Source organism: Camponotus vicinus, unplaced genomic scaffold (assembly GCF_025532165.1).
Source record: "Camponotus vicinus isolate PSW18456_S1 unplaced genomic scaffold, iyCamVici1.0 SCAF_12, whole genome shotgun sequence".
Taxonomy (NCBI): Eukaryota; Metazoa; Arthropoda; class Insecta; order Hymenoptera; family Formicidae; genus Camponotus; species Camponotus vicinus.
Window position 1 is genome coordinate 15,392,795 of NW_028141948.1, and position 17,812 is coordinate 15,410,606.

At 39.0% G+C, this 17,812-nt stretch overlaps 1 long non-coding RNA gene across 1 annotated transcript; it reads right to left on the bottom strand.

The window, feature by feature from the left end:
- Positions 1-3,779: 3,779 nt before the first annotated feature.
- Positions 3,780-10,883, bottom strand: LOC145963478 (uncharacterized). The gene is made up of 3 exons (XR_014436179.1): positions 10,775-10,883; positions 10,349-10,683; positions 3,780-3,839 (listed from the first exon to the last, which is right to left on the bottom strand). It is a non-coding gene; the product is annotated as an uncharacterized LOC145963478 (long non-coding RNA).
- Positions 10,884-17,812: the final 6,929 nt, after the last annotated feature.

Here is a 17,812-nt window from a genome sequence, read left to right on the forward strand (position 1 = left end):
ATATTAAATCTGTATTTAATATCATATATGTATTATTAATGTACTGTTTGTGAGATATTTTCAAATAAAGTATTTTTTTAAATGCATTATTTTTTTTTTGTTGAATAATATTATCTGTATGTTGATATAAGATAATATAAGAAATATTAAAAATTATATTTAAAATATGCAACGTGTGTGTGTAAGCTATGAAATAATCAGATCCGCGTCAATAATAATTAAATATAAAATTTGAATATCGATAAGAATCAACAGATCCGGATTAGGAACTGATTTGGTAAAGTCATTCTTTCACCTTCGTAATTAAAATCTGAAACATTAAAATCTCATCTATCGATAAGCAAATAGATTAGCAGCACAGATTAATATGAAAAAGAAATTGTTCTCATATCTTGGTATTAAAAACATGGTTTGTGTGATTTGAGCGATTTTATATCGAAACTTAAAATATATTTAAAGTAGGAAAAAACAAGAACAAATTAAAAATATAATAAAAATATGAGGAAAAATAAGAGAAAATTAAAAATATAATAAAACTATAAACAATACATACCATCGTCTATTGTAAAATTCAAAAATATGCATTGCGAAAGATTTCAAACTTTAAAGTCTCTTGTAATGTATTTTTTATCCTCTTTTTTTAATTAATAAAAATGATTCTAGATTGAAGTGGCAATAATTAATATAGAAGCATTCCCCTCGATACGTCAACTGTGCAAGTCCCATCGCGTTATTAAAATGGATCGTTCGAATCTCGGAGAATCTCAAAGGGAATATACAATAACATACATAGTACATGTGCGTACATACGTATTCGTAGATTGCTGTAAATGTCACAGTCGGATTAGGTGATTTCTGAGAATTAATTTCCATAGACGACGAATAAGTAATGTCGTTACCGATCCTTGCTAGTATCCATGAATTTCCGGTGCTTCGCGAGTGACGTTCTTCCCCCATTACATCCTTCTACATTTATGTATGTTCACACACGTGCGTTTTCGTACATGTGATGCACATGTACGATTTCATCTCGTCAGATGTGATATGAAACAAAGATTCCGATCGGGCTCGCGTAAATAAAAGCGCGTTATTATCGTCTGATAATCCATTGGAATTGGATGAGTTCGCGGCTCAAGCGAATCAAATATCTGAACGTTTTATCGAGGGATTAACGACAAAATGAAGTATTTGCGGTGTAACTGGAAATATCAACGAGAATCGCGATAGATAATGCGCCGATTACGTAATCAGTGGGAAAATTTATCCGTCAATTTCTTATCGACAATGTTATAATCTGTCGCCTCTCATGTGATGAAAATCTGTTTGATTCGATGCGCTCTTGTTGTTTTTCTCTCCTGAGTACTTATTAAAGGAGAGATGTGATAGGAAACCAACGATGCCAACGATGAATTGTAAACTATCGTTTCCGAAAAGACTAGACAATACATTGTAAAACTATTCTAATAACAAAACTTAATATTTTAATCGTTATAAAGAATTTTTTCGAATATTTATTATCGCTTAGTCACATCGAATTAATATAAAAAGCAATCCACTTCTTGTTACCTACATTGATACAGAAAAAAATATGATTATTGTATATCCGATATATAATAATTAGCTCCGATAGCATTCAATTGGCAGACTGGATAATCCCGAGATTAGACCGAGTGTTTGATAGATAATGCCTTATCCATTCGACACGTATTGGTTGATATTGCCTTTACGTAATAGAACTGTCGCGTTAATATTTAAAATTATTTAATTGTAATAAAAACATACAGAAGGGACGAGAAATAAATTAGAGCACTTTAGGCAGATAGAATAATAATAATAATAATAATAATATATAATTACGATATAGCTAGAAATAATAATTAAATTTTCAAACATCATTCAATTTAATTATTAGATATCGCACTCAAATAAATGTTTTCCTTCCTTATGAAACAACAGCGTGCTTAAAATTCGCCGATAACAAAGTTTAAAATCGCTCTCATTAAGATATCTCACTACGACATATGTCTGTCGTGCTGGCTTTCATGCGTATCGTCAGAAGCCGCGTACGTAAATCTTCAGACAAATTTGTCCTGACAGTACAAGAGTTTCTAGCTGGAGATTTCGTTCGCCGATACAGCATTTTACACTCGCCAAATCCGATCGCATTATTTCGCGGGGGTAGACGGTAATCGGAGGCGTCATAAAACGCATCTGCATCTTATCCCATCATCAAGTCTTAATCCGTTCTGCTCAATCTGATCAATCCTGCTGCTCATTCTGATCAATCCTGCTGCTCATTCTGATCAATCCTGCTACAATCTAAATTCTATTAAATATTAAAAGAAAAAAAAATTGTCAGCATTTTATTTAATCAATCACTCTCAAAATTCGCTTAAAACTTTGTGACTGTGATTAAGACAAAATTCGTGATTAATTTCTACTAATTACTTTCACTTTAATTTTTGAATATAAAGAATATTATGACAATCGATGTTACTTTGATCTTTTATATTATTATGACAATCTCATTTATTAGTACTTACGAACAAAGCTATCCATGTTTAAGAGTTAACGAATACTCGGAACATGATTCATTGCTATCTAAGCTTTATCAAGCGCTAGTTACTCGTTCCTGTTATTACTCTGATCGTACCCATCGTCTAATCCCGTGCCACTGATTACGACACCGAAGTCAATAAAGCATCGCAATCGAGAGCTTCGTCTCAAACTTCCCCGTCCGGCGATGCACTCTTCGTTTGCGTTCCGGCATCAACTATACCTTTCACGTATACCGTAATACATGCGCGCGCGTGCACCTTTCCCTAGGGGCAAAGACGCGGGGTGAGGAAACACGACAGTGGGGTAACGATTGCATCCGCGGATGCCTATGATGCAATCTGTGTGCAAAGCGGTCTGAAGTTGCAACTCCTATAACGGAGGACCGCGGCATGGGTGGGTACCGAATGGATCGGTAGAAAGGGGGAAATGGGGAACGGAGGGTGGAAAAGGGATCGGTAGGAGAGGAGAAAAGGAGGAGGGAGGAGAGATTCGAAGAACGCGCGCGTCCTAGGTCGTGTCCGGGGGAAGGGGGAGCGAGGAGCGCGCGGGGGTGGCTGGTTACCGCGTTATCGGATGCGGTGGCCCTTGACAAGGGTGGTTTGCCGGGGTCGGCACGGAACGCCGGATGGTGAAAGCTCTGGTACCCTGGGCGTACACCGTGGAGCTTGCGGGCGGAGCTTGCGCGATTCTACCCATCCTGGAACGAGTAGCTTTCGCGTCGAACCACGAAGCCGGCGCGCTCGTCCTACGTCCAGGACGACGTATCTCCCTATCATCCTCCCCCACTTTGAATGCCTTCTCTGGTCGAGCTGCCTCTCTCTCTCTCTCTCTTCCCTTCCGGAGCTTTTTCGAGGTAAGAGGGCGAGTCTCGCCACCTTACGACGGTCACATGGATGTCTCACACTTTCGCGAGCCGTGTACGTGTTTATCCACGGTGTATGGGAGATGGTTGAACGCAAGGGGAGTAAGGAGAAGGAAGTGAGCGGGAGAGGGAAATGGTCGAGGCTCTGGGTGGCTCGCTATATGAGAAAAGCTCGGTTTTCTCCGAGAGGGGCGATAAAGGCGAGAACGTCGGGAGGAGAAGACTAAGAAGAGCGCAGGAGAGGGACAACTAAGGCGAGAGTAACGTATGCCCGGAGCTAATTTGCCGGAGCTTACCCGAGAAATTACGAGCATCCCGCGCGATGCATCCGAATATCTTTGTCGTCCATCCAATGGTCCTGGAGATGCTCGGTTAGAATTGGAGGAAGTAAGGTCTTCTTTTAGATTTTGGTTCAAAACTGCAATAATATCATCTTGGAAAAGCGTTTATCTTTAAGCTAATATTTTAGAGACATGCATAGATTGGATATATATATGGATTGGATACATATTATGTAATATACATATGATTTTACGTATGTATATTTTATTTAATCAATCTATTTAATGAATCTAAAAGATTTTTTAAATCGAACAAGATCGAACTTTTTTTTGCTAGTATCAAATATTCTCTCTTAATATTCTTATTTCTCAAAATTAACAAAAGATTATATAAGATTTAGAAATTTAATGACTAATTAAATTACAGACATTTTACCTCCTTTAAGGATTCTATTATTTTGTTTTAATGTTTAAAGCAATTTTCTCATTGCTAAATTATTATTCTAAAATTTAAATATTTCAGATACTGAAAAAATTTCTGCCAAATATAGTTATCAATATAAAGATTTAGTGTATGTCCTATATGTATTGTGGATGTATTTTACAATAACATACATCGTATATGTTATTATAAAATACATCCACATTTCAGCAAAATAATGCGCGTCACTGCACAGGAGTAACATCTCGTGATATTTTCTACCGCGACATTAAGAATATCTCGTTCTTATATATATTTTATTGCAAAAGATATATGGAAACATCATATATATAAAATCATCGAAAAATTAAAAATTGCGTTATATCGATCATCACAGATTATAATCATTATATCATGATTATGCAAGAATCAATAAAATAAATTAGATTTATTATCAGCGATGGAGATTTGTGTGTGTTAGACTTGTCGCATTATTATCGGTTACGAAGGAAATCGATTGTACTGCTTGATGAAGGATTATCTCTCTCTTTCTCTCTCTCTCATTTATATCATTTATACAAATTATGAATTCGATAAGTTGAAATGGTGCATATGTAGATGAGGTATTTTTTTTTTAAATTGATTTTAGATAAAGATATATTTCAATATATTAATCATTCTCTCTCTCTCTCTCTCTTTATATATTAATTATATTGTAATATATTAAATCAATTAAAGTATTAATTGTAAGATACAATCATATTATTATAAATAGAATCAAGTGTACATTTTATAATTTGTGTCCGGAAATAAATTTTATGAAGAAATAGTCTGAAATAAAATTATCAAAATAATATACACACATATTCTCTTTTTTTTAAATAATTTGTGTATGTACATAAGTCTCGTTCTTTTAAAATATTTTAACTTTCAATAAAATTTTACAGATACATATATTATAAAAAATTTTGCGAACATAAATTATATAAATAATATAAAAGAACATATTAAAAAAATATTCGATCGAGTATAAGCATAATTGATTTGCAATGCTATTTTTTATTTTTCAATTTACTCAATCACTTTTTTCGCGATCGATTAGCGATATATCCGTAATAAAACAGACTTTCTACCTCGAATTTGAATTTCATGGCGTGGCCTCTTCTCAGTGTCGCTCGATGCTTAATAATAAAGAGACACTTTGTACGCGGAAAACTACGAGGGTAAGAGATATGTACTCTCGCCACCAGAGAGGTACCTCGCCTCGCGATATCTGTCGCGTCGAATCTGCGCCGAGCATGTGGTCTGGCGGTGTTAAGATACAAATTGAAAACCATTTAGCAAATCTCCCCGTCGTTCCAAGTGTTAATAAATTCAGGTTTACGAGGGTCGGAGGGTTACGTGTTATGGATCCGTGCGCGCGCGCCGAGAAGCGCGGCGCTTTAACTTGCATAAAAGGCGGCCGCGCGTATCTACGATTCCTCTATACGTATGGGATCCCCGCGGAATATTCCCAAGTATCGAAACGGATCTTTTTATCGCTCGATCGAGCGGAAACTCGCGTGCGGAATATACGGTCGTGCAATTTGCTGAACCGAAGGTAACGTGCGCGCGCAGGAACGTTAATAAAGGCACGGTGGAGAGGTGAAATTTCGGAGCAAGGATAGACGTGTTTTATACGTTACGTTCTTTATGCCCTTCCCACCAATCGATTCCGTGAGATGGGGAGAATTGTGATAAGCGCAAGTGAATATTATATACGTGATGTGACAGATGTAATATTATATTTTCTATTGAAAAATTTTGATTGTCATAAAATAGTTGCGATTACATCAACGAATGTTATAAAAAAGATTGGTAGATTAGTTCTATATTTTTCTCAGAAAAATCGTATTTGTTTCTATTCGTCTATCACTCATATGGAAACACAATGATAATACAATAAGCGCATTTGTTATATTCTTTAAAGCAAATTGCGCTACGTATGATGCAAAGGAACGGCTGGATTGTTACTCGGACGGTAGACGAAATTTACGCAAATGCTACGCTCTCTCCGGAAAAGTCGATCGGCTCGCAATCAGCTTTCCGGCCAGCCGGCTGCTTTTATCTCCCTCCGGTTCCGGGCTGCGGAACGATACAGAATTTAATACAGCTTCTACGTTCAATAAACTCCGGCTGTGGTCGCGCACGTGTGCGCTGTACATACACGTCGCGCGTTTCGTGTCACGCTAAATTCTAACTCATCGTAGGAGAGTTGTACGCCGTAATCCCCCGTGTTACTGCCTCGACGCGAGTCCTTTGAGGGTGGAAACGTTACCGGGAGAGCAAAGGGAGGGCCGGCCGCGCGCGCGCGAGCGAGACGAAGAAGAAGGCTATCGAGGCACGGTAGTTTGCGGGAAATCTGTACATATAATACGACGTAATAGGAAAGAGGAGATTTCAGTCGGTATAAGGCGGGGAGAGGGTGAACATGGGACAGCAGGGGGCGAGGGACGTATTATCTGCAACGAGGACATATATATACGAGAAGAGGACTTCGAGAGGATAGACGAGCGACTCAAAGGCAAATATGAAGTTTGGAAATTTGGATTAGGACGTTCTCTCGTATACCGAAGGGACACGGAGGTAGGGGATGGTCCGTCGATGTCCCTTTTAGAATCCTCGTGAGGAGAGAGGTGGAGGGGAGTAATCATGTGTGGGTGTTGCGAGTTGAGGTTTCCATGTGAGACCGACATCAAGCTGCTTAGACGACGATCGAAGCTCGAATTAACTCGAGGATTGTCTAGATCGTGTATTTTATGGACCATCCAACTGTAAATTGCTCGCGAGACAAATGCATTTGTAATAAATTTTAGGTAATTATTTTGAGAAGGAAAAAAATTAAACTATAGATGATTAAGTTATACGCGAAGAAATTATTTTCAGGACTCAAATTTTAATTATCGATCTTAATATTATAATTCTGACTCGCTATTGATGGAAGACGTAAAAATTTTAATTGTGATTCTAAATAGGTTCTAAATAATTCGCTACTTTTATCACGAGAAATCTGAATTATAACTCTTGAAATTATCTTCTACCACAATTGTAACTTGTAAAATTTATAATGTTATGATAATGGAAGAGCATGGTCGCATATAATATCCTCTAATGAATTATTCACTGTTTGCTTTACTTCTAAAAAAGCGATACTTGATATAATTTAACTAAATATACAACGAAATCTGATAGACGCAAGAACAGATTAAAAATCTTAATAAAACTATATTCTATTTCTACAATTATATATTCTACCTCCAAAAAAAAGAGAAATTCGACCCGTGAATAACGAGAGAATTTCGCGTATATATTGTCCTTTGAGATGCATCAGAAAGAATTGAGCTCGCGAGATGTAAGGTGTAAAGGGTCGAATAAATTCTGCTCCGAGGACGCTTCCGGGAGACGTGACGATCGCTTATCTCCACCAGCGAGTGATTCAAATTCGAGAAGATAATGTGTCGGCACTATATACCTTCCTTCCCACACCGTAGTTACGTAAGTTGAGGCGCAGCCGTCCTTCCCGGCCCTTCTTACCCCTTTCAGTCCGCGTGGACGTAAGGCAGCGTAGAGACGTGGGCTTCGCGGGCGCCCCTGTACACCACTCGACAGTGCGATGCGTTATATATCACGGGAGAAAACTTCCAGCATAGATAACCTACTTGAGGAGTTAGCCCGCGTACATGCAAATTTCTGAATTATTATGCCGCGCCGAGTACATTATGCGAGCTACCGCGCGCCCTCCGTCGCGTCGCCTCTCTCCCACCCTCCCCATCCCCCCTCTCTCCCCTTCCGTCCTCTCACCCCGCCTCATTTCACCCTGTCTCGCGCCGGCTCACGAAGAGACGTTGTTGCAGTTATCTACCCCCGCCCGCCTATCCTCGCCAATTGCACTTTGCAATTAATCTCCGATACCGCACGTGCGCCGGAATAAGGGAAGAGAATGGGAGGAGGAAGGAAAGAGAAGAGGAAACCGACAAACTTCGACCCGGAAGTTGGCGAACGCGTCTTTGCGCTTTATTATACCCGCGCGAAGTCAATTTCGAAAGAAAATATCATTAATCGAGAAAAAATATCTCATAAATAAAAGATTTAATTTATAAATATATATAATAATTGTATAAATTATTATATAAATTAATATATATATATAAATATATATAATAATTATGTAAATTGTGTGCGTAATTAACACATAACAAGGTTGTCTCTCATATAATGGAATCGTATAATAATTACTTTATATATGCGATCATTGCAGCGCTGTGTTTTCTATTATAGTTATTTAAATAAATAAATAATAAAATAGATATAATAGATAAATAATAATAAAATAATAATAGATAAATAATAATAAAATAGATATAATAGATAAAGATATAATAGATATAATAGATAAAATAAAATGGATATTTAAATAAATGATAAACAAATGAAAATAAGCAAAAGAATTTGCTTAGCATGATACATTATTAGCAGCTTATCGTGCCAGGAACGAAAGACTGGCCTGGCCTATCACTCTCTATCAGAGTGTATAATCTAATTATAATATTAATGACGAAGAAGGCCACGAAGAGGAGAAAAATTTATTCGATCGGAGCGCGCAGTTAATCGAATTTGCTGGACAGTTTCCGATAATGCAGGGCGCGTCATCGCAAGGGCGCGTTCGAGAAAGAGTAGGTATAAGACGCGAGGGCTCTCCGAAAGAAAAGACTCTCCGCGTAACACTTTCTCCGATTAATTGCGTTAATTGTCCCTAGGTAATATCAGTCGGCAATTAAGGCTGCGACGGCTAATTAAGTTCGGAAGACGGAGACGGCTCGGTCCGAGCAGCACTAACTCCCATCCTCCTGTAACCCTTCACCCCTTTGTCCCTCTATCTGTCTACGTGTCGTTCTATATCGCTCTCTGTCGTTCGCGATAGCGCACAAAGCTGCGGACTAACTGAATTTTCTTGAGCAGTCACAGGCGTCCATCAAAGATCCCGGCGATGGAAGGGCCCTCGTAAGGGCCTTCCAAGGGTAACCCGCTTGTGCATCCTTCCCGCGACAATTAGACAGGGCCGTAATCGATTCTTCGTGGAATATTAATCACGAATAAAAAAAATCGCAACGTCCGCAAATCGATACACAGTCTAAATATTTTTTCCTGGTAAAAAAAAGAAACACGTCAATCTACCGCAAGTACTGACGGCGACGTTTATACAACGTTTTCAGCATCGCTCTTCTCAGCGATGCGACATCAAAAGACTGTAACACAATTGTTCGAGGCGCGCGTACGCAAGATACGAAAGGACGAAAAAGGGTAGGGAAATGAGAGAGGAAAAGGGCGCTGAGCGTAGGATCGGCCCTGAGTATCAACCTCACCTATAGCTAAACGCATCTAGTCTGTATACTGGGTGTACGCGATAAGTAATTCACTTAGACCTCTATTGAGTTAACCCTTGCTGCTGCCATGCCTCCATTTAGCCTCTGAAACCCGCTGTTCCGGTGGTACTCCCAACCTGCTTCCCCCTCCAACTCCCTGCCCGCGTCTTCCATCGTGGGTTGGACGATATTAAAATTATCGAGGAGAACGCACGTATACTTTGAACACCCCTTACACAGGTGCAACGCGAACGCGAGAGGCACGTCGCGTCTCGTTGCGGAAAAAGCCACCGTGTTTTGCAGCAATCAGGAATTTAAATATAAAGATATAATTCGGTAAATCAAAAGCGAACTTGGAAATTTGTACACGCAAAAGTATTTTATGTAACAATAAAAAAGGATGATTCTCTTTTAACGATGTCTCTTTGCAATTGTTAATTATTTAAATCATAACGATTAATTTACGTTATCATTGATATTATTACACATTTAAATATTTATACATGATAAAATATTTGTATACAACTTGATAATTTCTTTAATAAAACATTAATTTCTCTAATAATTCGATATCTTTTGTTGCATGGAAACAAAAATACACGCGAATTGTTCTCGTATATTCAAATCCGTCTTCTCACGCTATCAATCGCTATTCTTCAAAATTCGCAGTTTTCAAATGATGAAATTTTCCACTTTGATGGTTTCCCTGGGTGAGGCGAACGATTGATATCCGCTCGATTACGTAGAGTGGAGAACAGACAGATGTGGAAGAGGGAGGGTAAAAGGTCAGGTCATATTGCGGATAGGCAAAGTAAGTATCTACCTCGTCGAAACGTCGGCGTAAGACCACTTAGAGCAAGGGTTCGTCTCTTTGGGAAAGCTTATGACGGGCCCTCAAAGTGGCCATTACCAGCCGATGGTTGGCTCGTAGATGGTCAGTAAAATCGACGGCTAGCTCTTCCACGCTCTTCCCCTAACTTCACCGTCCTCGTTCCGCGCTCTTACTCACTTCCGGTTAGCATTTCCCATCGAACTTGTCCAATTAGGTGTGTCAAGGGGTATCGAATAATTATGGCGGTTTACGGTGGCGGCCGCATACTCTACGGTGCTCGAGTGATATTCCAGAAACTGTCTATTTTCTCGGTTTTCGACGAGATTCTGAAGGGTATGTAATTCGATGTATCAAGGATTCGAGTGAATTTACGCAAAAATTATTTATTTAAAATTAATTATTCATTTTATATATTACTCATTCGAATCTCGATCCGATCGTCGTTGTACTTTTGAAAAACGAGCACAGGTTGATTCACGATTTTCGATGACAGTTTCGCGATGCGAGATGTTGAATGGACAACGTGTGTCACATCTTGTCGCACGGGGTCTACAAGGTCAAAACTTCGTTAACATACGCGAAGGGCTTGATAATTGACCTGTTACCTACCTACGTATATGCGAACATTTGACAGTTACTCGATAGTTCCCGCCTGCTAACGTCCTCCCGGTAAGCCTCGAATGTTACAGTTGCTTCGTAGTCGTCGCAGTAATAATGTTGTAGTCGTCCAGCTCTGTCATTGTTGTCAGAGTTTTGGTACTATTGTAAAATTGATGTCGCGGAATTATGCCGCCGTCTGTTTGTTTATACAACTCAATGTCACTTTACGCTTTGAATTAGGAATATTTCATAAGTTATGAAAAATCTGACGATTATCTGACAATATCCTCGAGACAAAAATATTTTTAAAATATAATTTAATATAATTTAACAAGTGGAATAAAAAAAGGAGAGAGATAGACGTGTCAATTTCTGCAATTAAAGTTTGCGTTAAATAATAAATGTTTATGATCATATCGCAATTATATTATATGTAAACTACCTTTTAGGAAAGAGGAAAAAAGAGAGATACAACGCAGTTTCTTCATTCGCCTGCGACTTCAATTACGAAACCGCGGAAAAATATCGCGGAACAAAATTAATACCGCGAGCTCATCGGAGCGGAGTTTTAAAAGGACGTCTGTAACGAGGAAGGGTATCGCTCGCCTCGCGGCAGGACACGTTTAAAGAATTAAAGTATCTAATGCGAAAGAAAGCCGCCGTTTGAAAGCGAAGCATTGTCTGCTTAAGCCCGGCATTCAGTGACCTTTCTCTCTCTCTCTGCCGCGCGACCTGTCTCTCTTCCTCCTCGGATATAAATTGCGAAAGGTAGGATATAGAACGGGGGAGAGATCGGTGGAGGGAGAAATAAGAAATTAAGAGAGAGTCTTAGGAGAGAATAAAGCTAAGAATTAAGGCGGCGGAGAGGCCACGGAGGAGAGGTGAGTAGCAAGAACGACGGAGAATAAGAAGGACAGGACGGGACGCGGAGAACGGACGCGGAAGTAAAAGAGAGAACGCGAAATGAACTGAAACCACTGCTCCGGGGCTCGCTTTGGGGGCTTAAGTCCTCGGAGGGATTCTTACTCGCGCGTCATTTAACAAAACAATTAGAAGTTAACCCCTTCCTGCGTCCGTCCCATTCTTTTCTTGCGAATCTACGTCCCAAAATTAAGGAGATTTTTTTTTAACCCCACACAGGAGGCATTTTTATTCACGCAAGCTTACGCTCCTTCGATAATTCTCGATTGATGTATTGTTAGCGCGTAGGTATTTTTTCTGTGTTAATCTGAAATACATAGGTAGTATAATGAAAGGACTTTTGAAACACACACACACATAATACGAAGATAAAGTTTTATGCGAACTTTATACGAACGGTTCGGGGCAGTAATATGCTAAGTTGTATGAAGCAAACTTTACGCGAACACCGAGAAGAGCCGTATATTATTAATGAGATTCAGTAGTCCTTTTCCTAGTTTTGGAACTTAATCTCCAGAGTACCATCCCTGGAAACAATATAAAAATATTTTATTAGATTAAAATCGCGCGTCTGATTTCTTGAAAAGCGTTAAAAGATAATATTTGTGCATGTTTATACAATGCAATTATAAAATGTATAAATTGATAACGGGGGATGAACTACACCTCGTCCAAATTTCTAAAAATAAACAGGCTCGATAAATAAACTCGTTCCAACAATTTTCAGAGATGTCGATTAGAGCTGGAAAAAAAAGTTTCTTCTTCCACCGACTGACTTCTGTATCGTTCCGCGAGTTTCGCCTTTCAAGATAAATAAATAAAATTGTAGCATAAGGCAAAGACATCCGGCACCGCCACCCCCTCGCTGCGTGAGACCGCACGGGTGAAAACCACCCTCAATCTCATTGCTAACGGTCGCGTCGTCCCCGTCCATCCCTTCCGCTCGTCTTCGAAAATCGCGTTGAGCTTCCAGGAGACAAAATAAATATGCCATCCATGTTTCCCCGTCGCGGCCACCGTGAAATGTGCATAATCCTCAAACGAAGGCGCAAGAGGGGCGGATGGAGGACCGAAGGAATCTTCGGGGGAGAGGGGAGGAGAGGTGGAGGTGGGGGAAAAGATTTCTACCAATTATCGACGGCGCGTCTTTTGATCTGCGTACACCGTCGCAACGCGTATGTTGATTCTTAAAACTCTTATTTCTATTTGAAAAACCCGCAGAGAGAAGAAAATTCCGACTGCCTACTCCTACCCGTGCAATCCCTTTCTACCCATCATCGCGATTCGCGGTGGATATTTTGCCAAAGGGTGGTTATTTTTAAAACGAAGAGAAGATTCTGGAGTACGTAAGATCCTCCGAAAAAAAGTCCTCTTGTATTTATCTATTTATTTCAAAAATTTTTAAAACACATGAAAGAGAAGAGAGAATATTTTTTTACGCTTTCTGTTGTAAATTCACCATCATATCATACATCGAATATTTCGAATTGGTATTTTTACAAACGCAAGATTTGTAATTATTCTTCATATAAAGAAAAGATTAATTAATCACGATATTATTAAAAAAAACATTACTGATATATCAAAATTTCTTTCACAATAAATAAAAAAAGATATAATTAATTCTTTTGCGACTCTCTCTTATAAATAACATGTGTATAATATATTTTTACATAAAAAATTTTCCGATAGATAAAAATATGGAAAATGAGCTCAGAGTAACTTTGCAATCAATGAAAAGATGATCGATGCAAATAATACTCTTTGTGGAGGGTTATATCTAAAAGAAACGCGACTTTTATTAATAATGTCTCAAAGTGAACTCGCGCGTAGAAATCTTAGAAGTCCTAAAGACGATCGCGACGGAAGGCGACGCGAAAGGAACGATTCATCAAGATCTGCGATTCATAAAAGACTTCTAATCCCGAATCGCGACGGCGGCGCTTTACATCGATGGGGAGAGTTGGGGTCGCGGCAACTTCGAGTGGCCATTGTAATGTTAAGCGTCCATCCCCTCTTCCCATCCCACCCCATCTTCTCACCCCATGCCACCCACGCTCTTCTTACGACCAAGTCTGTTATCTCGACGGCGCTTTCACAGCGGAAACCTCAGCCGTTCTCCTCATTTTCCACGAACGAGAGACTAAAACAATGACGAAGAAACGTAAAGATCGCGCTATTGTTATTGCGGTTATTAGCTAATGAATAATTCGCGCAAAACCATTACCGTCTATTAAGGTCGGAGGTTATTGCCACGTTTCGTGCGGCCGTTACTTAGTAGCATTCTCTTGCAACACAGTAGCCGTAATTAGTAATAATCCTATTGGAAAATAATCGGGCATGCAATTGTAAAATGTGATTGTTACGATTCGAATGGTACATCATATAAGATGTTAAATCATTTCCTAAAAATTGCAAAATAATAAATTTCGATGCAACATTTTAATACTGTTAATAAGGTAAAAGATAATTAATAACGCACATTAATTTAAAAAATTATAAAGCTACTTTAAAAATTAAAATAAATTAAAATAAAATAATATATAAAAAATGGCGGAAAATTAAAATAATATATAAAAAATGGTGAAATAATAATATGAGAACATATCAATTTATATGAAACTTTTAATAAAGAATTCTTTCGATTTCAAATCTTCCATTTGAATAACTTCAGATAAAATATCATATCGACATTAATCACTTATCCAATCTCAAGAAGAGCATAGCCGAACGGGTCGCGAAGGTCAGAGTAGAGGAGACAAACCCTATGCGACGGACTGTTCATGCGAAAGCCACCGGGCTTTTTAATCGATGTCACCCCGTTCGTCCGTCCGGTCCAGATTAATTTCATCATGAATGTTAGCCCAACACTCGAGATCCAACCGCGAGCAAACACCCTTCAACGCGCTCTATTAACAGTTTAAAGCGTATTACAGTCGCGTCGTTGGGCCGCGCTTCGTCAACGCACGATCAACACCAACGAGTCATGATTCGCTCGTGAATAATGGCTTTACCCGCGGACAAAGAAAATTTATAATATGGAGACACTTGCGCTTGCATGTTGATCCGTTTGATTGCTTAAAGCTAAATTAGCATCAATATAATTTTGGCAAATTTAATTTTTAAGCGACACAAATAAAAAATATTTTATTGCTATGACAGATAAATAATAGAGTTGTTTTAACATCTAAACTCAATGAAATTTATTGATCGATCAGCATTTGATTTCAATTTAATAAAAAAGCGGAGAATAAATTTGAAAGAAATTTTGACTGGAACAATAAAATCTCTCACAGAGTGCATTGATGAAAAATCGAGCGATGATTTGAATGACGTTTTCAAAAAAACGGCACATTACTAGCTATCGGATGGAAGCAGCCAATTAAGCGTGTCTGAAGGGTTGGGAGCTTCGCGTGTACGTTCCACGTTAGTAGAACAAACCAGAATCAAGGCAGACGGAGGGTAGACAAGGAGAAAGAGAGAGGGGCAGAGTAAACGGAGATCGAGGTATCGAAAGACAAGGAAAAAATACGAAGCGAAATCTTTCTCTTCCTTCTCCCTTTTCCCTTTTTCGGTGGAAATAAAACTGTTGTATCTACTAATAAAGGCGGAGTCTTACTTTTAAAAGCGCGCACTTCGCCCTCTCTCTCTCTTTTCTTCTTTCCGTCCATCTCTCTTTTTCTCTTTCTTCTTCTTCGTCCTGCGTTAAAATAGGAGGGATTAGTTCCTATGGTAGCGCGGGAGCTTAAGCATTGATGAGGTTTTTAAATGGGTTCTCCTTTGACGATGGTAAGAGAACGCGAAAGGCGAATAGGGGTAGCTACGACAACGGGGGCAGAGCAAGAGAAAGGGGGGGAAAGGGGGTGGAGGGGGCGGACGATATTTACCGGGAGATTAAAAAATCGAGGGAAAAATTAAGTGTTACGGGGGCACGCCCCTGTCCTGGACTTAATTCTACGTAATCCTCTGCTAAGATCGCCGAACCTTTCTCTCCTCCTCCCCCTCCCTCCCTCTCTCTCTCTTTTTACCTCTTGTCTCGTCATCTTTCCATGCTATTCTGCACCAGCAAAGATCGAGATTTTCATCTTCTCCCATGTAAGGATACGTTTTCTATTCCCTCGCTAATCGTGCGGGATTATGCTTGTTCAAGAAAACGAAAGGATTTCTCGAGGAGAACGTAAGGGTATTATCCTTACTACGGTGAGTTGAATGACTGGAGGTTGAAGGAAATCGCGAAGGGAGTCTCTGATTCGATAAGTAAGTAATACCGAATCATTCTCTTAGCGGAACCGGAGGAAATAAAGTTTCGCGCGACTAGTATAGGATGGCGTTGCAAAAGGACTTTTTCCCAGCCGGTCGCGCTCAAATAATAATGGAGCTTAATTACATGAAGCCAAGTCGATATGTTGGCGGTACAAATATTTAGAGGGCGAGCACGCGGTGGTCGTGAAGCGATGTTATTAGTAAATTAACTGACATCAAAGAAAATGCGAGCACTGGTCACTTACTCTGCTAATGGAAAGGTTGCATCTTCCTACGTGCGCGAGATATACATATATATGTTTCATGTCTAGATATTTACAGATGTACATACAGACACACGCACGCACGCACGCGCGCGCGCGCGCGCGCACACACACACACACACACACACACACACACACACACACACACACACACACACACACACATATATATATAATGTATAAAAAGATATATCATTAGATTTTATATTTTCACATTAGATTTTCCTCTTTGTTCTCATTAATCAATTATTAGATTTTCATTATTTATCGACAAATTATTGCGACATTCTACATTAATTGGATTGAGACATGAATTTTTAATGCTTATAATATATACTAATCTAATACCAAATACATGTAAATATACATGTAAATAAAAACATGTATTAAAAAATTTATAAATTTAAATGTTTAAAACGCAATAATTTGTAAAACATATAACGTAAAGAATTTTAAAGATTTTTTTATTTTATTTGAATCTTTAATTTTATTTTATTTGAATGTTTCAAATATTTTTTTATTTTATTTGAATGTTTCAAAAATATATATCACTTAGTTTGAATCAATCAAATCTCCGATGAGCGTTTTTACTCTCTTAGAATACTAAATAATCGGAAGCTTGTTCCAAAATCGTGTTCTAGCTATCATCGTTGACGAATGAACGTGTTAATGATCGTCACTAAGTCATAATCCCGGAGATTGTCGACATTTAAGGGGATGATATCGCTCACGTCTCCCGACAGAAAGCTGGAAGATTCGCGCGCATGCCAATTCTTTTTTCCCTTTTTCACCCCTCCGTCTCATCTCTAGGACCGGCTCCACTTCCAGCGGGTGTCCGATACGGAGGGTCTTAAGGGTGATTTTTTTTCGTTTCTTGGCCTCGCCGGACTAAATTTCGCGCGTTAAGCTCGGTGTAATCCCGCCCTTAATATTCAAAAACGTGATCGCCCTACCAAGCGTGCCGAGGAACTAGCGCAGCTAGCTCGACGGTTACGGAGAGGGAGAGCTTTTCATATGCTAATTGGCATTCGTCATTTTCTTATGGCGCCGACTTAAGTGTGCTTAAGGCTGCTAACTCCTTCCTTGGCGTTAGAAAAGCCGGCTAGGCCTCGCCGGAGTACCCGTAATTGGACCTCTCGCAAGATTCGATCGGCGCTCACATGCGAATACGAAATTCGTCATCCCTAGAAGCATTCGAGAGTCCCAGTTTGGCGGAAATGATTCGATCGAGTTTCAAGATGGGGTTTCATATCGACGAGTTCCCTTGGCTTGTGTATTTTAACGTATATCATTATTTGTCTTGTATTTTATTCTAAAATTTAGAGTTATGTACGCAGGATCTTTTTACTTCGATTAATTCTCAAACATCTTATCAAACTTAATTAATATTCGATTAAAATTAGAAATA